This window comes from Furipterus horrens, unplaced genomic scaffold, assembly GCF_987537825.1.
Source record: "Furipterus horrens unplaced genomic scaffold, mFurHor1.1.pri manual_scaffold_1, whole genome shotgun sequence".
In the NCBI taxonomy this organism is placed as follows: Eukaryota; Metazoa; Chordata; class Mammalia; order Chiroptera; family Furipteridae; genus Furipterus; species Furipterus horrens.
In genome coordinates, this window is record NW_028327171.1 from 162,264,772 (window position 1) to 162,290,440 (window position 25,669).

Here is a 25,669-nt window from a genome sequence, read left to right on the forward strand (position 1 = left end):
ATTTATGACTGCCTAGCTTCACTTCAGGCAGAACTGTGTTTGTATCAAAATGTATGGTGACGTATTTTAACTAGACTTATTGTGGTGATCATTTCACAGTATATACAAAGGTTAGATTATTATGTTGTATACCTGAAACTAATATAACATGGTATGTTAACTATACCACAATACAAAAAGGAGAATACAGTGACATGGGGACTTTGAATAGGTCATACTTGGAATGTCAGCCGTCATATCCACTCACCACATCTAACTGCCAGGAAATAGGCAAATAAGGGCCACATAGTGGCACAGTATTGTATAAAATATTATTATAAATATATATTTATATATAACACATAAACCAGAATATGCCATTTTACTACATGTCCTGGGGGGTGGGGAAGGAGAGGGAGTTTCGCTAAAGAAATTGCTGGGCTGTGTGATACAACATTTTTGTCTCTATAAAGCTTTCCCAAAGACCGACTTTCCTTAGGTTTGGAACGTTTTACAATGGAAAAGATGAGTGTCTAGCAGGAAGTTGGGATAAGAAAAAAAGAAAGAGATTAAAAAAAAACCTCATCAATATTGAAATAACAGCATTACGCTAGAATCTTTTTATAAATTAAACTTGCAGTTTAAATTGTACATTGTATGAGTAAACCCATCACATAACACAGAAAAAATGGAGTGGTTCATCAATGCCTTGAAAATGTAGCAATAAAATAAAATGTATTTATTTAGAAGATAAGACTTTCCAGATTTGACAATGGGTATTTGTCTATTTGCCTATGAAATCACCTTAAAATGTCTGTTTCTGAGGTCAGAAAGAGAAAGTAATAATGGCCTATCTGTCTTTTATAAAGAACACCATAAAGTGATATAATATTTATATAAAATATTATCCCCAACCAGACAACAGAAAATCATATATCCTACTCTTGTCAGAGGCACCTGATATATTTTATATAACATCATACTTCTAAGGGCGTTTTCTTTTTTCTTTTTATTACATTTATTGAGGTGACATTTGTTAATAAGATTATGCAGTTTTCAAGTGCACATTTCCATGATATATAATATTCATATTGCATTGTGTGCCCACCACCCAAAGTCAGCCATCTTCCATCACCATGTATTTGACCTCTTTTACTCTTTATTAACCCCATCCCTCCCCCTCACCCACGCTGTGGAAATGGCAATATTTCATCTTTTCTTCTGGTCAGGTAGTATTCCACTGTATATATATAAGGGGTACCCCTCAAAAACTGGAATCTATTTATTAAAAATTGTGCATTTATTCTTACATGTTTAAACTTCAGTCACCTTCAAAGTACTCTACATTTGATGCACTACACTTATCAAGATGTTTTATCCACTGCTCAGAACAGTTCTTGAATTCATCAATTTTGATGCTTTTTAGTGTTTCTGCTGTTGTTTTGTTTCACCTCTTCCACATGGGCCAAACGTTTCTCTTTGAGAACTTTTTCATCTGGCAAAACAACAACAAAAAAATCACTCAGGGTGAATACGGAATATGTGGCATGGTGGTCATGACGTTTTTGGTCAAAAACTGCTGAATACTCAATGCAGTGTGATAAGTGCACTCATAAATCACCCATCACGAAGTGGGCAAATGCATTGAAAGAGTCTTCAAAAAAATTCACTGAAGCCAAAAGCAGCCTCTGCCAACAACACCTCTGAGTACACTATTCAGATGGGTTCCTAGAACACTCACTAACTAGGGGAAGCCTGTACTACGAGGAGCCCACACTCCAGAATATAATTCTGTTTTTTGTTTGTTTTTTGGTGGGGCCCTCCCTTGTATGTATGCCTTCTTTATCCAATCATCTATTGAAGAACACTTCAGTTATTTCTGTGTTGGCCACTCTGAATAATGCTGCAAGGAACATAGGGGAAATACATCTTTGTGAATAAATGTATTCATTTATTTTTTAAATATTTAGGGAACCTTTTGTTGTTTCTCCTACCAGACAGAGTTAGCTACCTCAGCTATGGGCTTTCATATTACTTATTATAATTAAGTTATTTTGTCACTATTTGTTTAATTTATATCTTTTTCCCAGAATGTAACATTCAAGGAGTCAGAGAACTTACTGTTCTTACCACTATTCTTCAATATGAGCTATAGAGGTTTAAAAATTGTTACATATATTATCTGTAAGACAAGATAATAACATAACTATGGATAAAGTTATTGGGATGATTAAACAATGCACTAAATTTAAGGCTCTTCAGTCATTACTTAATGCATATTGTATTGTTATTTAACTTTTCACTACAGATGATTAAGAATCAATCAGAACAAGAATAGAACAACAATACAATTTCTAAACATTTACTTTAGAGTAAAACAAATTAGACTGGTTAAAGGAAATGATGTCACCTTGTAATTAGGTAGGCTACCTAGGTATTTTGACTACTTAATGTAAAGTACAATGAAGATCTAGGACAAACTAAAAGAAAGGCAGAAAATAAATTATGTATGATGAATAGAAAAAAAGTAAGATTCCAAAATGTACTGAATGTATTAAAAATATTCAAGTAATACTGCACTAGGTCTTTCTTTGCATAGTTCTGGTCTTGGTACAAGTACACATATATAAGAATATTAAAACACAATATTGAGCATATCAGTATATATTAAGTGCTTAATTAATATGTGTTGATAAATTAGTTTATAATCTGTGCTTTTAGATATTTTCCACAAAAGGTAATGTATTGTTTCACAGAAACAATTTTCTACATAGAGGTCATATCTGACAAAAATATTTGGTGAAAGCTGGGATGAAACCACGACGAAATATGAAGCTCTTTGAAAAAATACTGCAGGACTTCTCAATTCGATTATTCAAGACTATCTCTCTGCTTATCCAGCCTTTCCTCCCTATGATGACCAAAATTGAGGCTTTCCTAAGATTTACTTCACTCTATCTCTCTGATTTGTTTTCTTACCTGCTTCCTCTGGGACCTTGCTCAATTGGTTTTCTTTATCTTTAAATTCTCCCATCTAACTACCCTATAATAGATATGCTACACACTCTATCTACAGAAAAAGACACAAATGCACAAACCTAGAAGATTTTGCACTTAATCTCATAAGATTCATGAACTTGTCTGAAGCTCATTTATTAATCTGAAAGTAGATAATGCAGCAAAACAAGCTTCTGGTCATCCACATGCTAACATCCTCTCTTTTCTCTGTCACTTTCTTAGGAGAACAGCTTATACTTGATGTTTTGCTTCCTCCCCATTGGTTCTCACACCCTACTCCAGAACTTGGCTTTAGACTCTTGCTCTCTCACTGAAATGCACTTGCCGGGTCACCAATAAGAGCATCTTTTATGAATAAATAGCTTCCCAGAGGGCACACAGACAATGGCTGATGTCTCCAAAAGATGCCATATTAGTTTATCCTTCCTTCAGTTTATGTTTTCACAGAAGTTTTTGCAAAGTTTACACATCAAAAATTAAAATTAGATATGTTTTGATACTGATTAATTGATATGTTTTATAATTCAGTAATTTCATTTGCTGCAATTATTTTCCCTCTTTGGGAAATCATGATGTTGTGTTAGGACACTGGGAAGTGGGGGCGGGGGGGCACTGTATTAAGTTATGGGAAAGATTTCCTAAGTTCCAGAATCAAGGGATCCCTTTCAGTTTCCATCTGCCTGTCAACTCTGTTGTATTATTATTTCCTTCTTGAAACTATCTTCTCTGTGTTTGCTGACACCACACATTTCTGATTCAATTCCTATGGCACAACATCTCGAGAGATCTGGTTTTATTCCAGCTCTTTCTCTAGTGTGATCCAAAAGAACCTTCTGCTGTGATGGAAAAGTTCCATATTTGTCTATCTAATAGTGTAGTCACTAGCCATATGTAGCTATTGAGCATTTGAAATATATAACTAGTGAAACTGAGGAACTGCATTGAAAAATTTTAATTTGTTGTAATTTATTTAAATTCAAATAGTGACCTGTGGTCAGTGGCTACAGTACTGGACAGTGCAGTGCTCAAAAACAGCATAATACTGGAGAATCCCTTCATCTGCAGAAATAAAGGGGTCGGAACAATTGTTTCCATTTACTCTTTCTACCTTTTAGTTCTGCCTTCACATATAAAAAAAAAATTCCTGGAAACATAAACCACAAAGATTTTCCTTTTTCTGATTTTAAGCAATTTGAATACTAGAGAAAAGAATTAGCACTCAGTTACTTACAGACATTTATTCAGAGAGTATTTACACAAGAAAGAAGAAAACTACTCAATAAGTTATAGTTTAGTTATTAAGTGAATCTTAAAAATTCTTATAATAAGGAAAAAATTAACTATGTGATGATGGATGTTAATATGGTGTTCATTTCACAATATATACATATATCATGTTGCACACATGAAACTAATATGACATTATATGTCAATTATATCAAAACCTTAAGAAGAAATTATAGTTTGTTATTATAAGGGGCATATGTATTGGCTACTTTGGTTTTAACTCAGTTAGGAAGCATTGACTTACATGAGGTAACATTGGAAGAAAGATGATGGATTTAATAACCATTACATTTTAAATACCTAAGAACTGTGTGCATTATTTATTCAAGAATATCCTCAACATATATTGTGGGGCAAAGGTAAGGTTACTGTTGTTTATATAGAAAATAATACAATAAATAATAAACACTAAGACAAGAATAAACTCTTTCACATGCTCCAACTGTAAACCTACTTTTGTCACATGCTGTATTTTTCAAGAGTCTGTACACAGTGGGCATTGAGTAAGTGTGGCTGATTAAAAAATATTTCAAATTGAATTTTTCCTTTAGATACATATGTTATATTTTATTTAGAGAACCTTATATTTCACAGGCTGTATTTTGATGGCATTATATTTTAAACAAGAAAGTCCCCTACTGCCCTCTGGTGTTTAAATTAAGTCTTACATTCTACGCAGCCTATCTCCATCCCACATTCTCATCATTTTAGTAAACTTTTTCTCGTTGGAGGTGGGGTATTGTGCATAATTTTGATTGCAGTAGATATATTTTCACCCCAGTTGTGACTTTTGTGAAATTAACAATTATACCTGATACTTTTCAGTTGATTTAATTGGTATATCTGACATAATTCCTGTCTAAAATCTAAATTTCAGTGTCTGTTTCTTTATCTCACTCTCCTTCCTTCCTCGCTCACTTCCTGCTCTCTCTCTCTCTCTAATTACTCAGTATGATGAGTAATTGATATATATGTATATATGTGTGTGTTCATGAACACTTTCAAAGATGCTCATTCACTTAACTTGCCTTTTCCCCCTCCTGTTCAAATTAACTATAAGGAACGTCAGAAATCAGATATTATTAGACATTTAAAGCTGGCAATGATGTCTAGATAACATCCAGTTCACTTTTCTCATTTTAGAATTTAAGATGTATTTCATAAGGAACATTTAAGATAACAGAGTATCAATGATAGTGCTGGGTGTCCTCCCTGCCACTCAGACTTTGCTTCTTAATTCCCCAGAGGCAAGCAGAAAGGGAGTTTTCACTGTTCATTTGATGTAAAAATATTTGTCTGATGCCTACTATATGCCAGATATTGTGTTAGGCACAAGGCATACCTCTTCTTTCCCTTACGAAATTTATAGTCTAATAGAGGATACAAATAAATAAATAGGATTTACAATATGATATAATAAGTGCATTAAAACAACAACTAGAAGGTACTATGAAGGATCCAGAAAAACCATTCTGATCTAGATGCCAGAGATCAAAAAACTTCTCTTCAGGGGAGATAGTTAAACTTTGACCAAGGCAACAATTCCAACACTTTTATAATAGTCAGTTTGTAGCTGCAAGAAAATTGGTCAATGAAGTAAAAGAGCAAGGGGCTTGCACTGTTAGAGGCCATGGTTGTTTAGAAATAGGGATTAATGTGTAAAGGAAAAAACAAAACCAAATTTAGAACCCATTCTCTTCCAGATTAAATACTTGAGCCTCCCCTAATCCATACACAGAAAAAGGTAAGGAAAGAAGAAGAGAGAAACACTTGGCAGAAAAGACATTAGAAGATTTTAAAAATTACTTCAGTTAAAAAATAACAGCACTAAAGTGCTTCAGAAAATGAATCACATTTGGAATTCTGGAGAGACTGTAGGGAATTTATATGAAAATAGTCTCAAACTTTATTTTAATCAGATAATTTGTTTTAAGATGTTAGAGTGCAAGGAAATTTTTGCTACATTTTGGGGGGTAGGTAGATGTAAAAAAAGTAACCATTTATATTGGGAGCCAGGAAAAAAGAACAACATTTTGGGAGTCAGAATTAGTTACAAATTCTAGATATTGTTTTAGAAAAAACGCTTGTTATAGAAAATTATATTTCATAATTTAATGACAGTTGGGAATTTGTTTTCTTAGATAACTACAACTGCAGATTTTAAATTTTACACAAATGCTATAACTGTAATTAGAAGAACCTTCTGCATATAATCGATTGCAATTGCTTTTTTGGCTTCAGTCATTAAGAATAAATGTCAGTATTTGTAATAGCACAAAAATTAGTCTTGCTGCAATGGTAATGATTTTCAATGGTCCAAGAGCAGGAATGAAAACTGAAAATGCATTTAGAGAGGTAAGATAATATAAAAAATATATTACTGCCTATGTAATTCTCTGAGTCTTGGGAACTTGGAAACTAAGAAGATTGTGATTCTCAGAACTCACAACTGTATCTGAAACATGATGGCTTCATTTTGCTTAAAATCAGTTGTTTTAAAAATATTATTTACACTTTAAAATGTTATTGATAACATTATATACAATACACATTTCAGCTCAAACTCAAACTTATGGTAGATATTTCATGAAGGATTAATTATTTATTGAAGTCAGAGGCATAATGGAGTATGTTAATAATGTTGTATATTCTACTGTTCAGTAATTTGTTTGCTTGACAATAGCCTAGATTCTCTTTTTAGTAGGGTTACTCACTCCTCTTTCATGTGTAGTGAAGTAACTAGACCATAATAAATAGATCCCAGACTCTGGAAAAATGCAGAATATCATTTTTTAATTAAAAACATCTCCAATTATGCAGGTTTGAAATCTAGTTATAATGATCATTCAGAGAATTCTTAAAGGGGAAATGAATTCATTAGAAGGCAACATGCAAGGAGCTTTGCCTTGACAGTGATCATTTCAGTCAGCATTCATTGAAAACGTATTATATGCCAAACTAAAGGCTCAAAAAGGAAGTAAAATAATCGATCCAGCATAAATAGTGAGTCCAGGTAGACTTATTTCAGGGTCAATGTTCTTAATCCCTAGTGGATAAACTCTTAATCTCTAGAGTCTAAACCAACGCATAGTCCCCAGCTGTCAGTTTGCATAAAAATAGCTTGAAGAACCTTTTGCAAATCTAGTAGCTATGGAGTGTGGTTCAGGGATTTACTTTTTTAACTGTAGTCTCTGTCACACATTTAGACACACTAAAGTACTGAGCTATACTGGTTTGGTAATAATAATGAATATAATAATGGGATCATTTCTGCAACCCTGAGCATCAGGTATTTTTTTTCTGCCAATTGGAGGAGCCTGCTTCTTCACTCAATCTCATCCCTCCATGTATCACTGCCCACCCAGCACCAGACAAACTTCCTCCTGGGTCTTCTCTGTTTCCTTGGGAAGAACAGGATTGTCTTCTTCCAAATACTCGCTTTTCCTAATGTAACAGTTTTGGCTACGCATTGGCATCTTAGAACATAATGCCAAGAGTTGGAAGAACATAATACTACTCACAGGCCCACTGGGACTGTTGAGTGGAAAGTGTTGAAAAGTAATTCTTTCCAAGCTTTACTAAGAGCCATAAGTGACAAGTTAAATTTAAATCCATTTTTGAAACACAATTAAATCGAGATGCTAAAAGGAATGGAAGGATGGAAGTAGCCATCTCTTATGGTAATAACATAATTTTCAGTTTGATTGTATCTTGGATATAAAAGAGTGGTGTTAACTTGTAAAGTCCATTAGCATAATGGCCATTTTTATACCTTCTAACTACACAATTCACTGTTTTCTAAATATACTTCTAATTTATTTTTTACTGTGAATATTGTTTTTAACCATCTAAAAGGGACTTCATTTTTGTCATCACACCAAGTTTTGTAATGTCTGAGAAGTGCATTGTGTACTCAAGAAATGTTAACACAATTACTGAGAGTATTCCATGGAGTGCTATAAAAATGAGATACAGCCCTGACTGGGTGGCTCAGTTAAAGAGTCCTCCATACACCAAAATGTTGCAGGTTTGATTCCCGGTCAGGACACATACCTAGGTAGGGGGTTCCATTATCCATTGGGACAAAATGGGAGGCAACTGATTAATGTTTCTCTCTCACATCAATGTTTCTCTGCCTCTTTCTTCCCCATTTTCTTTCTCTCTAAAATCAATAAACATACCCTCGAGTGAATATTAAAAATATATATAAATAAGAGACAAAAATATTTTTTGGAAAATTACTGATTTTGGTAAAGCTTTCTATTAGCACAGGTCTTATTAATATACCCTGAATGCCAATGTATGATTTATACTTTTTGAAAGCAGTGTAAGGAGTAGAAAGAGATCACGTACTGAATTCGTGGTTATGCATATGTTTAGAAAAATTTACACATGAAACTATCTGGGTCTGGCATTTTCTTTGGGGTAATGGTTTTAATGTCTTATTCAATTTCTTAAAATGTATAAAACTATTCATGTTTTTCATTTTTTCCTGCAATAAATACAGAAAATTTGTCCATCCTATTCATCTAAATGTTTAACTTATTGGAATAAAGTTGTTCATTATACTCTCCCCTTAAACCTAGATAATGTATAGTGCATATTTAATTCTTGATTTGGTAATTTCCTTTTTTTCTTGATTAGTCTTTTTCTTTTTGGCCTTGTAAAAGAACTAAATTTGTTTTTATTGAGTCCTCTGTTGTTCATTTGTTTTATTTCATTGCTTGTGTATCTTTTTTATTATTTATTTTACTCTCATTTTGTCTTAAGTTGCTGATACTTTTCCAGTTTCTTTAGATGGAATCTTCAATTATTAATGTTTAAGTTTTCTTCTTTCTCCACAATATGTTTAAGCCTATAAGTGTCACTTAGCACTGCTTTAGAGACATTCTATAAGTTTGTTTGTGTTATTTTCATTTTTATTTAACTCAAAATATTATCTTATTTTCTTGACAATTTGTCCAATGGGCTACTTAGAATTGTGCTATTTAATTTCTTTTGTAAAAAAAAAAAAATGTTTTATTGATTTTGCTGTTACAGTTGTCCCAATTTCCCTTCCCTCTGCTCCCCTCCACCCGGTAGCCCCTCCCTCCAGTTGTCCCTCCCTTTTAATCCATGTCCATTGGTTGTGCATATAGTTCATCTCAACATCTTCCTGTCTTCTCCACTCCCTCCTACTATGCTTCTTAACTCCTGTACCATCTCCCTCTCTCTCCATTTCCCCTCCCTGATGACCTCCCCCCCCAGTATGTTCCCCATACCTATAGTTCTTTTTCCACTCTCATTGCCTATTTAGTTTGCCTTTGTTTTGATTCCCTAGCTTCTGTTGTTGGTTCTTGTGATGCAGTTTTCATTTTAATGTTCATAGTTTTGATCCTCCTTCTAAACCAGTCCCTTTAACACCTCATATAATAGTGGTTTGGATCTAATGAACTGCTTCAGTTTTACTTTGTCCTGGAAGCACTTTCTCTGTCCTTCTATTCTGAATGACAGTTTTTCTGGATAGAGTATTCATGGCTGTAGGTTTTTGATTTTCATTACTTTGGATATTTCTTGCTAGTCCCTTCTTGCCTGCAGGGTCTCCCTTGAGAAATCAGCTGATAGTCTAATTGGGACCCCTTTGTACATGATTCTTTTCTTCTCTCTTGCTACTTTTAAGATTCTCTCTTTATCTTTAATTTTTGACATTTTGTTTATAATGTGCCTTGGTGTGGTTCTCCATGGGTCCAGTTTATCTGGAACTCTCCGTGCTCCCTAGACCTGTAAGTCTATTTCCTTCCCCAAGTTCAGGAAGTTCTGCTTCATTATTGTTTCACATATTTTTTTCAATTTCTAGTTCTTCTTCTTCACCCTCTGGCAATCCTATAATCTGAATGTTTGGTCTCTTATAGCTGTCGCAGAGGTTTCTGAGCCTCTCCTCACTTTCCTTGCTTTCTGTTTCCTCTTTCCGCACTGGTTGACTGTTTGTTCCTTCCCTATGTTCTGGTTTGTTGATTTGATCTCTGGATTTTATTTCTTTACCACTTGTCTCATATGTGTTTTTGTTCATTTCAGTATGAGTGGCTTTTATTCCTTCCTTGTCTTGTTCCAAATCTTTTGTTAATTCTGTAAGCCACCTTATAACTATAGCTCTGAACTGAGCCTCTGACAGGTTTCCTATTTGTTCATCTGTCAGGTTCCTCATCTGCTGCCTGGTGAGCTGCATCACCAGGATTTGAATCGTTGCCTGCTTCATTTTGACAGATTTGTGTTTTGCTTTGCTTCCTGGGCAGGCTGTAGGGGGCAGAGCCCCATGTACTTGTCACTACCTGGCAACCAGAGGCGATCGGCAACCTTTTTCACTGCGCTGTGGCGCTTTGTGTGGGGGTGGGGGTCCAAGATAGATTCCTGCCGCCATTCTCCACTGGGAGACCAGGATCCATCCCCCCGCTCCCTGGGCCTCTCCGTTGGAGGCAATGGGGGGGCTGCCCTTCCCCGCGTTGGGGTCGCAAGTCGCTGGGACACGACCACAGCTGGGATTGCTCCCCCTGTCATCATCCCCGCTGCTACCACAAACAGCGCCACCCGACCTTTCTGTTCCAGTTCCGATTTCACCCCTCCTACCAGTCTGTATGAGCACTGTTGGTTTATAACTTCATACGTTGGGCTTCCATGTAGTTTTATTTTCTGGAATTTCTGGTTATCTTTTGTTTTGAGGTAGTTGTATTCCTTTTTGGTTGTAGAGGGAGACCGAGCGTGTCTGTCCAAGCCTCCATCTTGGCTGGAAGTCCGTGCTATTTAATTTCTAAACAGAGATTTCTTTTTTGTTGTTGTTGTTGCTATTTACTACCAGTTGAATTCCATTGTGGACAGATAAATATTCTTTATGATTTTTAAACCCTGGGCTTTGTGATAAAAAATGTGGTCTATTTTGTTAAATGATCCATGTGCCCTGGGGGGAAAAGGTGTATTTTGTTATTAATGAGTAGACTATTTTGTTAATGGTGGCGTTTAAATATTTTGTATGCTCCCTAATTTTTTGTTGTTTTTAGATTGATCATGTTATCTTTCTACCCCATTATTTTCTTTTTGTTATTCTTCCCTTTCTTCCTACTACATTTATTATAAATTAATCAAATGTATTCTTTAATATTTCCATTTTCTTTTATATAAATTTAACTATAGATTGTGTTATTATTTTGAGAGGAGGAGGGATGAATTTCCTAAAGATTATGCAATAGATCCTTAATTTATTGAGTTTATCTTAGATTAATACTTTATTTTTTCAAGGAGTAAAAATGAAAACATAAATCATGGTATATTCAAATTACTGCTACATACAATTTACATGAAGATCTAAATCATAATATTCAACTAAAGAAGATGTACATAAAAGGTTACATGCTTTAGGATTCTATTTCTATAAAGTACTGCAACCAACAAATCTAATTTGTGGTGATAAAACTCAGGATAGTGGTTTCTTCTGGGGAAGATGGAGAGAGGGAACACAAAAAGGATTTCTTAGGTGCTGACTGTTTTGTATATTTTGATCTGTATTTTGACTGTTTGGTTTACTATATCCAATGTAAATTATTTGAGATGTACACTTACATATGTACTTTTCTACATGTATATGTTTATATAAGTAAATAAACATACACACACACATACACTAGTCTTTAATAGATATAAAACAAAAATCTAGCTTATTAACACTTCCTCTGGGTTAACTTCTGTAAGTTGTACAGACAGTGTGAATCACTCCCTTTGTGCTCATAGCACATTGCTCAAGTACCTTTTTGAGCACTCAGAAAGATTGAAATGTGTCAATTTACTCAGCAGATTCACAATTAACTCATTCATTTTTCAAGGAAGGTTCTGTGAAGAGCATGGGCATGAGTTTCTAATAATCATAGTCATTCATCTTGTAATAAACCTTGATCTCAAGGAAAAATATAAGTAATATTTTTTCAGCTGTGCCCTAGGCTTGCTGTGGTGAGCTTAGAACAGCCCACTAGGAACTTACATTCTTTCTACAAGAAACTGAGGCTTACCTGCATGCCGTCTAGTTCCTCAAATCTGTGCTTATTTCTTAGTCCTAGAATTCCTGCCTCAGTTTCCCTCTTCTTTTTCCCTTTCATTCTTCATTCACTTTGCCAAGTAATCAAGATGTGTGCTAGGTATGTGATTAAGACAGGTTTCTTCCTCAAATACCATATGATCTCACATATATGTGGAACCTAATGAACAAAACAAATGAGGAAAATAGAACCAGAAGCAAGGAATTAAGGAACCAACTGACAGCAACCAGAAGGGAGGGAGGAGGATAACAGGGGAAAGAAGAAGAAGGGTCTAGTCAAGGAACAAGTATAAATGACCCACGGACATGGACAACAGGGTGGGGATTGATTGTGGGATGGATGGTAGGCAGGACAGGAGAGAGCAATGGGGGAAAAACTGGGACAATTGTAATTAAACAGTAAAAAACAAAACAAAACAAAATAAAAATCCAGGTTTCTTCCTGAAAAAATATTCCTCTGCATCTTGTTTCAACTAGAATTGACCTTCCAAAATATTGGCTTTTTCACTTGCAACTCAGAGTAGAAGTGTCTTCTCTTTAAACTCATAAGTATATTATTTCTATCTTTTTTGTTTAAAGAGTTATAAATTTTGCATGTGAATCCAAGTTACTGTACTACCCTTAGAGTAATGAGGTCATCCATCCTCTGTGGAAAGTTTGTCTACCAATGCCTGATTCTGCAGCCCTTCACACAATTAGCTGGATTTTTGTGTATCTTCGATTTTCATCTTTCTTCTACAATAGGAGCTTATTTTTTTTTAACCAAAATTTCTCTTCTCATCTTCTTTTCACAGAATTACCTACATATTTCTTCAATCTCTTATAGGAAACAGTGCTTACTATCTTCACATTCTATAACAGCAGCCAAGTCACCAGTCTCAGCTAGCAAGACAGCATAAGGGCTTTGAATTCATCCAGCCATGTCTAATAATGACTGTTTCTTTCCAGTCGAGAAAAGCTTCTATTGATTTATAATTTGAGTTTCCTTGCAGGTTGGGTTGAAAATACTGTTTAGTTTTTAATTTTATAGAGAGAGTTCCCTGGCTTTCTCTATGTAATAAAAATAAACAAATAAAAAGTAAAAAAAGAAATCTTGCACAGAATATTGTATGTCTTCTACCTCAATAAAGAGCTCCCCCTTACCCCCAAACACAACTTCAGTTTGGTCAATTTGTATGCCTCTCAATAGTAAATTTTAATATCATATGTACATAACTAATCAGCATTCTCGGCTCATCTCTAGGGTGATGATTTTAATTCTAGACAAACTGCTTTCATTTTGAGGACAAATTTGCCAAAGAGTCAACAGTAAATTCAACATCAATTTTGCCAGTCTTCTATTCAACTAGCTACTCAAGCCAGAAGTGTAGGAGTCATCTGTGGCACTTTATTCTCCTTGATACTCACATTTAATCCATCATTATTAATGGAATCAGTTGATTCACCCATAAACAGTTTTCAAGTTTATATACTCACCTGCATTTACACTATCACTATCCTGTTCCTAGCTACTATCAGCCCTCACCACTACTAATGCAACAGCCTCCTACTGGTTTAGCCAGATATTCTTTTCTATTCCAAGAAGTCACAGAAGAAAAATCTTTTCACAATATAAAACACATTTCTCCTAAAGAGAAAGACCAAAATCATCAATAAGACTCACATGGCCCTACATGGTCTGACCTCTTGCTATTTCTCATACCGCTTTCACTCCAAGTACCACCTCTCTGAAAGAAGCTCAGCCACACTCCCTTCATTTCGTAGAATGGGTTATGCTCAATCCCTTAATCACCTTCTGATCCCAGGTAAAGCTTTGTTGACCATCCTGAGCAGATCAAACTCCTCTACTTTTACAATTATAGCAGTTGCAACATTAATAATTTAACATATGCATAGCTGAGTATTCAATCAATGTTTGTTCTTCTCCTTGAACAACTAAATGCAGACAGAGAAACCTAGTTTGTTTTTATCTTTATTACTATCTAAAGCTCCTAGCCCACCATATGACATGTGGTTTCAGCTCATTACTAATTCATTAAATGAATGAATGAAGAATTATCTGGCAATCTTAAAATAAAAGTAATATCAGTCTTTACTATATCCTCTTAAAAATTCTAAAGGCTCAGTGCCTTAGCAAGACATGTTAAAATTGATTTTTTTTTCATTTTTAATATTTTTATACCTCTTGGTCATCTCCATTTTGTTTCTCTCTTTCCTATATTCCCTCCTGTGCTCTAGCCAAATCCCATTAGCCTCTCTTCTCCAGCTTTCCCTTTTACTCACTATTAGAATAAGTATGGGTCAGAAGATAATCATTACAGCCCTGAGTGGTGTGGCTCAATTGGTCGGGTGTCATCCTGCAAAGCAAAAGGTCACCATTCAATTCCCAGTCAGGGCACATGCTGGAGCTGTGGGTTTGGTCCCCAGTCAGGGCACGTACAAAGCCAACCAGTTGATGTTTTTCTCTTGCGTTGATGTTTCTCTCCCTCTCTAACTCCCTTCCCTTTACTCTCTAAAAATAAAATAAAATATTTTTTTTAAAAAGAAAAAGAAGATAATTCTTATAGAAATAAGTGAGGACTGGGAAACAATAACAGACACCATCTGTTGAGAGCACTGGTTTCAGCACTTCACACGGATTGGTTTATATAAATTTCCAAACAACCCATTAGGTGAGGGCTAAAACAATTCTCATTTTATTGAGGAAAAATGTAAGGCACGAAGGAGTTAGTAACCTGTCAAGACCACAAGGATGATGAATGGTTGAGCTCCTCTCTGACCCTAGAAAGTCTGAACCCACTGTCTGAGCTGCATCCCTAAGCAGTGCTGTAACATCTCCTGCAGCAACAAAATCATCCTCCGTAGTGCTGAGCCTGGGAAAGGCCGTGAAAACACAGGCATTTACATGTGTTCTGTGCTTGTCACTCCCCACCCTACCCAGCGTCTAGTGCAAACTTTAGAGAATGACCTATAAAATATCAGAAGAATGAGCAAACTGATGAAATAATTGGTTAAACGATGACTCAGTCTGTGAAGAGGTATGATAAGGGGTTGAAGCAACAAAGTGATTGATAAATGGCAAGTATTAAGAATAATAATCAGAGAAGGAAAACTCTGACTCCAAAAAACCTCCGCTGCCTTGCGGCATACTTCTTCAGGGGAAAGGCTAAGGGAGTAAACCCCGACAGAAAATCCGGAGCCGGAGTCCCTAAGGCGGTTTGATGTTGGAGTCAACACCGGCAACTCCTGCGGCGCACCTGAAGCCAAGCTGTATTGACTCCGTCTTTCCCTTGGACCCTTCAGCTGCGAAGAGAGGGGGGGTCTGCTGCATGGGCAAGAGCAGACCCTCCATATCACCCTGCCCAGGCTCTGTAGCTTCACTGGAGAGGACACTCCAGCGTCATCGCAAGATGTCGATTCAACACGGGAGGAGACAGATACCGTGTCACTCCCGAGTCGGACTGCACAGCCATTCTTGGCGGTGCAGATAGACTCTTAAGAAGCTACACCATCATCTCTCAAGAATAATAATCCATAGGACAGATTGCAGGTGTTAGCCTTGAAAAGACACTAGTAACTAGACATTTATAATCATTGACATATGAAGTGGCAGGACTTGGACTAGAATATAATTATAAAGTTGATCAGATAAGTACCTTTTACAAAATTTCTTAAATGTGAAGTGCTTTTTCTACTTTTTTCCCCTCTGGCTTCTATTTACATATCTGTAGGACAGATTAGGCAGATAATGGGAAGGAGAAAGCAATTTATAAATTCTTTAAATATCTCATGGCCCAGATGAAAAATAATAACCCTCAAAAAGAAAAGTCTGACTTCTGCCTTAAAAGAACTTATTTCCCACTTAATATCTGATAAGAATTATATTAACCTCTTTCATTGTAGCTTTAGTGATAAGGAATAAACTTAAACTGTTTCCCAAAAGATCTTTCTTTTTTATTAATTTCTATTGTTTTCTTTCTCATTAAATTTATTACTTTAAAAAATTAATTTAATTAATTAATTAATTAATTAATTTTTAGAGAGAAGGAAAAGGAGAGAGAGAGAGAAACATCACTGTGTGGTTGCCTCTCACTCATGCCCTCAACTGGGAACCTGACGTGCAACCTAGTCTTCCTCACTAAATTTACAGGTAAACTTCTACATGCTAGTAATAGACAGAATAATGTCCTCCCTTACCTCTCACCAGAGATGTCCATGTTCTTATCCTCAGAACCTGTCAATATATTACCTTACTTGGCAAAGTGACTTTGTGTGTGTGATTAAGCTGAAGATTTTGTGATGGGGAGACTATCCTGGATTATCTGAGTGGGTCCAATGTAATCATAAGGGTCCTTATAAGAGGGAGGCAGGGATGTCAGAGTCAGAGATAGTTTTGAAGATGCTATACTGTTATCTTTGAAGGTGGAAGAAGGGCCAGGAGCCAAAGATTGGAGGAGGCTTTTAGAAACTGGAAAAGACAGGGGGACATTCTGCTCTAGAGCCTCCAGGAAGAATGCAGGCCCTGTGAGGCCTTGATTTTAGGATTTCTGATCTCCACATTGTTAAATAACAAATTTATATTGTTTTAGGCCACTACATTTGTGGTGATTTACTACAATAGTAACAGGAATCTAATGCCCTTATGGTATGCCCATGACTTTATTTATTTTTTAAGGTTAGCAAAACACCAAAGAACTCTAGTATTGATTCACCTCAGAAAATCCATGATTTTGCTGTTACTGAGGACATAGACAATTAAAGCAATTCTTGGAACATTCTGAAGCTAAATATATCTTGTTTCATTTTTCAGAAATGCTTTAAGTGGCTTCAATATATTTTGTTTTTCAAAGCTGGATAAAACCCTGGAGAAGTAAATGATTGATAATGGAGGAAGGGAGAAGAGGCAATGTCGATGTAAATACATGTAAACTTATTGATTTTGATATGTTCTTAATTTATTTAATACTGATTTTTTTCCAATGTTTAAGATGATTAAGGGAAAAAAATAATACCTTTTTAGAGTTAGTGATCTATCCATGCATATACCGGTTTGATATAAAACATTCTGGAATTATATTGTTTAAATCAAACTTTTTTAGCAAATTAGAAGCAATATTTACTTTCCTCTCTGTTAATTACTCCATTTATTCATATCCTAATCTACAATTTACATTTCAAATTGTGTTTTTCATTCTAGTACACATTTTCATTGATTTACCCATAATCTAAATATTATACTTATTTTCTCCTTTGTATCCAATTAATAGATGTTTATCTTTGCTTATATTTTATACATCTAATCTATCTATCTACTGGTCAGGACCTTCCCAAGACTGATTGAATATATATTTAAATAGTGGAAAGGAGTCATGTTTTAGTATAATCTTATATTCCAATCCTATAGACTTGGGGAAAAACCCTCTATCCTTTATATATTATTACTGATGCTATGTAGATAAACTGTGAATAATTCCAAAGTATCTTCTGACAGTGTTTTTTTTTTTAAATTTAATCTTTGTTGTATTTTTCCCCCACTATATTTAGTCCCCTTATACCCTCCTCCCTTCAGCAATCACCTTACCTGACTCTGTTTGTTAAACGATGTGTGATTAGTAAGTTTTAGTCCTCAAAGTATTTTAAGAAAAAGCCTTCTACCTGCCAGACATCCCTCTCATCTCTGTACACTTACCTAGGGGGAAATTTTCACAGCCCAAACAAAGTTTGCTTTTCTAGTAGCTGTGGAGTGCGAACTGAAGGGTTGTGATCTCCCTAGATGATGCCAAAGCAATCTGTTATTTCTGTCTGAGTAAATACTAACATGATTCCGATGGATGTCCTGAGCCATGGGGTCAGGGAGGACCTCTACACTCTATAATCTAAAAGAAGGAGTCAGTTTAAATATTGATTTTAAATGTAGACAAATGAGTTTTTTTTCATCTCTGTAAATTACTGCTCAGCCACCATTTTTTTTTTTTTTCTTTTTTAGGTAAAGAATGTATCTTTGTACCTGAATTAAATACTTCTTACATAAACATTCTAACTCAATGAAAACAGAACCGGTAAATAACCTTCCTTTTATGTACTTGTTCTTGTATCAATCATCACTTTGTAGTTGAACTTCATCATGTCAAGCGGTTTATTTAAGTAGTGACTACCATTGACCTCTGTAATTCATTCTACATTTCTTTGCAATTTCACATTTTCTCATTAGTTTCATTCAGTTCCAGCACCATCTAGATCAGACTGTTAGATTCTGTCAGTCTTGCATTAACTTTATTATTGGCAACCATACAAGAAGCTGTCTTAAAGAGCTGTCAAAAGGAAGGAAATTCAGCAGGTTCTAGAGTTACTCTGCCTTTACGTGTACTCTAGGCAGATGATGAAGTCAGAGAAAAAAAAATTTGGTCTTGCTTTCAAGTAGCCTTAGGCATGTATTGCAATTTCTATGGTTCCTATAGTCAAAGAGGTTTGAGTGAGTCTAATTAATCACTCTTCTCATCTTTGGCAACTTAACCAATTGAAGTCAGACAAGGAGCCAGTAAGTATTAAAGCAGGCTCATAATTGTACTGGTGAAGGATTTATGTGTTTTGAGGCTAGAAATGAGACCCTCAAGTCTCTGACCTGTCCATCACATTGCAGGTTGACAAGCTCTTCATAAAGAAGGCCTGCTTCTTCAGCTTACTCCATGAAACTTACCAGAGCAAGCATTTACTGTGCCTGGGCACAGTTCTCTCCAAAAGGACAAAAGAAAGTGGGGTCCATGCTATCTGAATTATGCTTGGGTCTGAACTTTTTGGTTATGTAATTCAAGGAACAGCAGACTCTTAATTGGAACATCCACCTCTATGATGAGGAAAAAATATCGGGTCAAGGTGGGAAGGAGAAAGGATGAAGTATTCCTGGGAAATAGAGTAGAAGTGCCTTCATTAAAAAAAATGGACTTGGAAAAACAGCTCCCTGTACCGGGAAAAATATCCTCATGTGCCAGGTATATGACACCGTGACTTCCAAGTATTTCTGTGTAGCTGCTTAGAACTTGCACTTTAAATCCTAAACTTTTCAAATAGACCATTAGATAAACATCTTTTTAAAAAATTGTTTATTTGTTTGTTTGTTTATTTATTTATATATTTTTAGAGAGAAGTGAAAGAAAGAGGGAGAGAAACATCACTGTGTGGTTGCCTCTCACTTGTGCCCCCAACTGGGGACCTGACGTGCAACCTAGTCACGCGCCCTGACTGGGAATCAAACCAGCAACTTTTGGCTCGTAGGCCAACGCTCAATCCACTGAGCCACAGCAGCCAGGACTAGATAAATATCTTAAGTGTCTAAACCACAGTTTCTGCATCTGGAAAAAGGGCAGTGATACCAGTAGCTACTTCACAGGGTTGTGGGTATTAAATGAGAAATTACATGTAAAACATGATATAAAGTGCTTGATCTGTAGAAAGGCCCTGCCAAAATGATAGCTATATAGTAATTGTAATTGTCATTACTTTATTATTATCTTTATTGTTATGCTCAAGTGAATATCTTTGTTTTGAACTGAACTTGTTTATGTATTCACATATAGGTCAATGATGCTGATTCATTTTTTGAAATCAGTATTTAATTCTAATCCAGGAACAGCAAACAGCCCACAAGCCAACTTCTTACAAATAAATTTGTACTGGATCACAGATGCATGTATTCATTTGCATATTGCTTATGGCTCTTTTAGCAATGATGGCAGAGTTGAGGAGTTGGGACAGACACCAGACACCCTCTAGCTCACACAGCTTAAGATATTAACTTTAGAGCCCTATACAGAAAAAGTTTGGCAATCATTCCTAACATCTGTGCAAGGATATGTGAAAGATCAAAATTGGCCCCACTTGGGTGGTAAGAAAAACTTATGGAAATTCATAATTAGATTGAGTGTTGATACAGTTTGAACAAAGGTAATGAGTAAAAATGTTTGAGTTTATGAGGCAGTCAGACTTTGAAAATTTTGTTGGGACGATTTTGAAATAATATTGTGTTTGGCCCTTCCATCAAGCCACTAATTTCGTTTTATAGAATTATTTAAAAACAAAACAAAACAAATGAATTGGGGGGACATTGGTTAATGAATTATATGTTACAAGTGTACATTTCTATGATATGTCATCTGTATATTGCATTGTGTTTCCACCACCCAAAGTCAAATCTTCTTCTGTCACCATATATTTGACCCCGTTTACCCTTTACTCCCCGTTTCCCTCTGGTAACCACCATACTGTCGTCTAAGAGTTTTTTGCTTGATTGGTTTTCTTGTTTGTTCATTGGTTGCTTTTAGTTTTATATCACATAGAAGTATGTGATTATTTCTTAATAAAATGCTTTTAAGAATATTAGTTCCTTCATCTTTACTAATTCTCTTTCCTCATTACTTTGGGATTGTTATTCTATTTTAATAGCCTAAGGTAAATACCAACTCCTTTATGTTTAATCTTCATTATTAATGGAGTGTTGTAAGGGTACATTTTTTTCTTTTTTTCTTGTTTTTTTATAAAATTTTTATTTTGTTTTTCATTACAGTTGTCCCATTTTTTCCTCCGTTGCTCCCCCACACCCAGCCCACCCCCTCTCCCACAATCATACCCCCCCGTTGTCCATGTCCGTGAGTCATTTATACACGTTCTTTGACTAAACCCTTCCCTTACTTATCCCCCTTCTCTCCCTCCCCCACTTTTTTCCCTTAATCCTGCTTTTCCTGTATTCCTTAGTTTCTTTTATAAAGTATTCTCTTTATTTATTTTTTTTACTTTATAATTTTATTCCTGTTTTCTTTGATTAAAGTTATTTCCCAGATAATGATATATTTTAAATTATTTTTTTTCTTGTTTTGTTATATTATGAGTATGTGATACATAACCACTTTACTTTTTGGATTTATGACATCTATTTTAGCAAAGTGCATGATTAATTTCCGTAAATGTTTCATAGATACACCGTAAGGATTATTCTCTATTTGGTGAAGTTAAGCCCCCCATATATATAAATATATGTAATCAAATATACTGACTGCATTATTCATAGCCTCTATGTCTTTATCTGTTTCTCTCTCTTTTTTTTTTTTGTCTACTATCTCAATCCAATTCAAAATGGATGTATTGAAATCTCCCACTTGCACTAAAAGGAAAAGAATGCATAATATGACCTCATTTATGCATATGTAAAATTGTCCTTAGATGTGTGTGAACTTTCTTATTCCCAGGTGTTATTGCCATATTGACTTCCATCACTATCCCATTCGTATTTTGACCAAATAAGGGGTTCTATTACCTTACATCTTTTTAATTTTAAAGCTAGCATATAAATGAGTACTTCCACTGCCTGGCCCTGTGAAGAGCTGGTAAGTTCCTGATACCTAAAAATGGCTGCATGACTTTTTCAGGACAGTAACGAAGAGACACAGTTACCTGACTTCACTGTACTTGCTTTGCGTCAGTGCTCAGTTTTATACTCGCTGCCTAAACTGAGGAGTCTTGTGTGATCCCGCTATAAGACAATAGGTGGCGCTAAAATCTCACTAATGCTTCTCATAATCGACACTGATCTGGGTTTTCTCTCAAATCTTTATTTTTTATTTTCTGTGCCATATTATTGATTCTCATATATAGGCCACAATGCAGAGTGATTATTTTTGTATAATAGGCTTCAACATTTCTTAAAAGGTTAGAAAAGAAAAATAAATGCAGTCATTTCAGTGTGTTGGTGTCATTATAGTCTGTTCTATATAAACCAAAAAAAAAAAAAAAAAAGACTATGTGGCTACAGAGAAAACAATGTTAAAGTAAATGCAAAGGAATGAAAATTTTCATGTGTCATGGAAAGTATCAGCCCTATAGCTTGCTTCTAAATGTTTCTCAGAAGACAGAATGTACAGCAGAACAAATGTAAATCAGAACGGGCAAAAGAACTTCAACACTTCAAAATCCATCGCATAAAATCAGACATGGAAAGGAAAAAAAAAACCTTAAAAATTAAATTTAAAGAGTTAAATATAGAAAGTCCAAGAGTTTTGACAAGTACAACAGGTTTTATGTTGGTAAAGTTTGTTTGTTTGTTTTTTCCTAAACTGCTTCTTTAAGGTAAACTGATCTAATTCTTCTCTGAGAAAAGAAGTTAGGGGCTACAGTTGCAATATGTTGTGAAAGAAATACTAGGCCCTGGTATTGTAATCTAGTAACTCATATATTTTGTATTGAAGTTTTGGTAGGTTTAGATATCCAATTTAACATGGTTTTAAAAGATGGGCAGTGGGGTGACCTGCCCAATAAAAATATCAGTAAGCATAGTTAAAAAGTGGCTGAACACACATTCCAGGTATAATTAACTTACGTGTCTAGGACTTAAGGAGAAAGCCCTCATTCACTTAGAATATTCACTCCAGAAATATGGAGGCTGTACTCAGTGAGCTAAGATTACTGCTCACTTACCTCTATATGTGGCAACTGGTAGAACTGAACATGTATTTCAGAAATCTTAGAATTGTCTTTGTATAATGTCAACTTTTACTAATTTATCTGCAATCCGCTTACTCCTCCCATGACTACTCCTTTCAGGAAACTTGACACTCTCCTTTGGTGGTCTCAGGAATCTTCTCAAAATAATTATTTCTCTAGAAAGGGAAATTTTCTAAATCACTCTTCTTGAGAAATTCTCTTTTTCAAGATTTATCCAGGTTTTCAAAAACTTATACAAAATGAGCTAGACTTGTCTTTCTATAAACTCTATTCTATGTTTGATATCAGATTCAGCTTCATTTTCCTCTTCATTCATGGAAATGGCATTCGATTCATGGCAGATGGAGCTTAGAGTTGGAATTGTAAATGAATCAAACTGATCCACTTTTTGTAGACCAATAGGCACAGAAATTCAACCTTCTACAAATGCTCCCAACACTGAAGTTGAACTGTGGTGCTTCTGGAAGTTTTGCTGAAGTTCATAGTGAATTGTTTCAGGAACAAGGGCTAAAATCTTACCCCTATTTTCTTTATTTTCAAGGATATCTTGATCAATCAGGATGTATTGTTCAAAGTATTTTTTTATTATGTTAATAGATTTTCTGTCAAAGGGTGAACTTTTTCGCTTAGGTGAACTTTCTTTTTATCTCTTAACCACCCTTCACTAGCCTTCAACTACCCAAGAATATACTGTAGAGGAGTTTTCTGATTCATCACTAACCCAACGATGAACACGCCCCCTCCAGAATATACCCAGGGATGATGCTTAAATCCAAATTACTTCTTCAGTGCTCAGTAGATTATGTGAATGGCCACTGTCACGTGGCTCCAGCCCTTACAACATAATCTGCAGAACTGCAACATCTCCTCATGTGGTCATGTTCTGCCATGTCAATATGAAACGCCAGTTGTTTTCCTGAGCCTGGAAAGCTCCCAGCTTCATTGCATTGCATTGATTGGATCTGTGGGAATGTACCATGACTATATCAATCTTGTACCTCCTTTTTTGTTTTTGCATCTCCTCTTCCAGATCACCACTCTGGTTATAGAAGGATTAGTAACAAATGTAAATATCTTTCAATGTGGATGAAATTCATGGTGTTTAATGTAATTCTTTAGCACTATGCCATAATGGAGCCAGTATTAGTACTGGACATAGGGAAGAGTGTAGTTTTGAGGCCAACTGTCTCAGTACAGTGCTGAACTCAACCCAAGGAGGGCTACCACAGGCATTGGTGGGTACAGCTGACCAGTCTAGCTACTATACAGATGTGGCAGGGATGCAGCCCGCAGGGACTGCTGGGAATTGTAGTTCCCAGTTACTGGTTGGCCTGGGTGTCTGATGTGCTCCTGTGGTCTTGCGCATCACCTCCAATGCTAGTTACACTGCTCAAGTGGACAGAAGGAGGCCCTGCTCATTCTAGGAAAATCTGCCAAAAGTGGGTTCCCTTAAGCATATTGAGAATTAACAGACAGATGAAGAGTAACATAAGACAAGGTATGTGGGAATGTTATGGACAGCAAATGGGGTCCTGCTGCCTGCAGCCCCCCTCTAAACAAAATTCCAGAGGCAAAGGTTTGGTGATAAGGGAAAGGAGTCTTTTTTTCAAAAGCTTCACTATTTTGTAATTAGAGCTTTCCATATGCATTCATCACTTAAGCCTATCAATTAAGGCTAAACAATTTAACACCTACATTCTTCTAGCATTCCTCCTGTTATTTTTAAATTATTTTATTTCTATGGAGTTAGTTTACAAACTAAAACAACATAAGACACAAAAGCTACATAATTTTGGAAGAATGGCTGGCTTCTGCTTAAGAGGTTGTCCCTTCCAGAACATCCAAAAAAGAATAACGCTGCCATCCTCTGCCAGGCCAGCCCAATCCTAAACTGTGCCCGGAGTTCCTTCCAATCCAAAATACTGTCCATTGGGAAATGCAGGCAGCTGCAGCAGGATCATCCAGGCATCCTCAAGGAAGAGAGCCAGAGAGAGCTCGAGAAAGCCTGGGAGACCTTCTTTTTATTTCAAATCTTCTGGGCCATACGTCCATGTGCTCTGGAGGTGTTCAGCTTCTCAGCCAATCCTATCCTAGGATTGCCTCTGGCAACCTCCTCCTATGCCCCTCTCTACTCCTCCTCCTCAGTGATCTGATCAGGTCTCTCTGTATCAGGAAGAGGATCCTAGTTTCCATCCCGCCACTCTTCCCGATCTCCAGGAGTTCACCAGCCTTGAAGTTCCCAGAGTAATGTTTAATACACTGCTATCTCCTTGCTGCAATGACTTTTACTTTCCTGAGGATTAGAAGGAGGTTGGAACAGAGGGTAAGTATCAAGTTCATTTGCCCGCATTCCATAGCTGTAAGTGCTACCAGGAGTCTGAGCTCCACTGGGTATAAATTATAGATAGAATTCAGAATATGGTTATCACTTTTCAAATCTTCATGGTAAAATGGTTTAGAAATTTGCCAAAATAAGATATAATTTCTTCCTGGGTAAAACTTTAATTATTTCAAAACTCACAATCTAAATTTCAAAACAGTTACAAAAAGAAACCAGTCAATTGGTACTTGACTCTTCCATTTATTGTCTATTTAGCACAACTCAGAAAGTTAACATTTCTCACATTTTAAGTGAGAGATTCTGGTTTAAGAACATTTTTCCCTATCCTAAAACCATAAATATATATGTATGTATTTATATATTTTTTAATAATTTAAAGTTTTTTTTAAAGATCCTTATTAATCTGTAATGCATTTGTGAAAAGTCTAGTGAAAAAAATAAGTTACTGAGGATGAAGACCATGGAAGGGCTTGGGGAACACAGGAAGATAGAAT

At 35.7% G+C, this 25,669-nt stretch overlaps 1 pseudogene; it reads right to left on the reverse strand.

The window, feature by feature from the left end:
* Nucleotides 1–22,989: 22,989 nt before the first annotated feature.
* Nucleotides 22,990–25,184, reverse strand: LOC150022160 (DNA primase small subunit pseudogene; annotated as a pseudogene).
* Nucleotides 25,185–25,669: the final 485 nt, after the last annotated feature.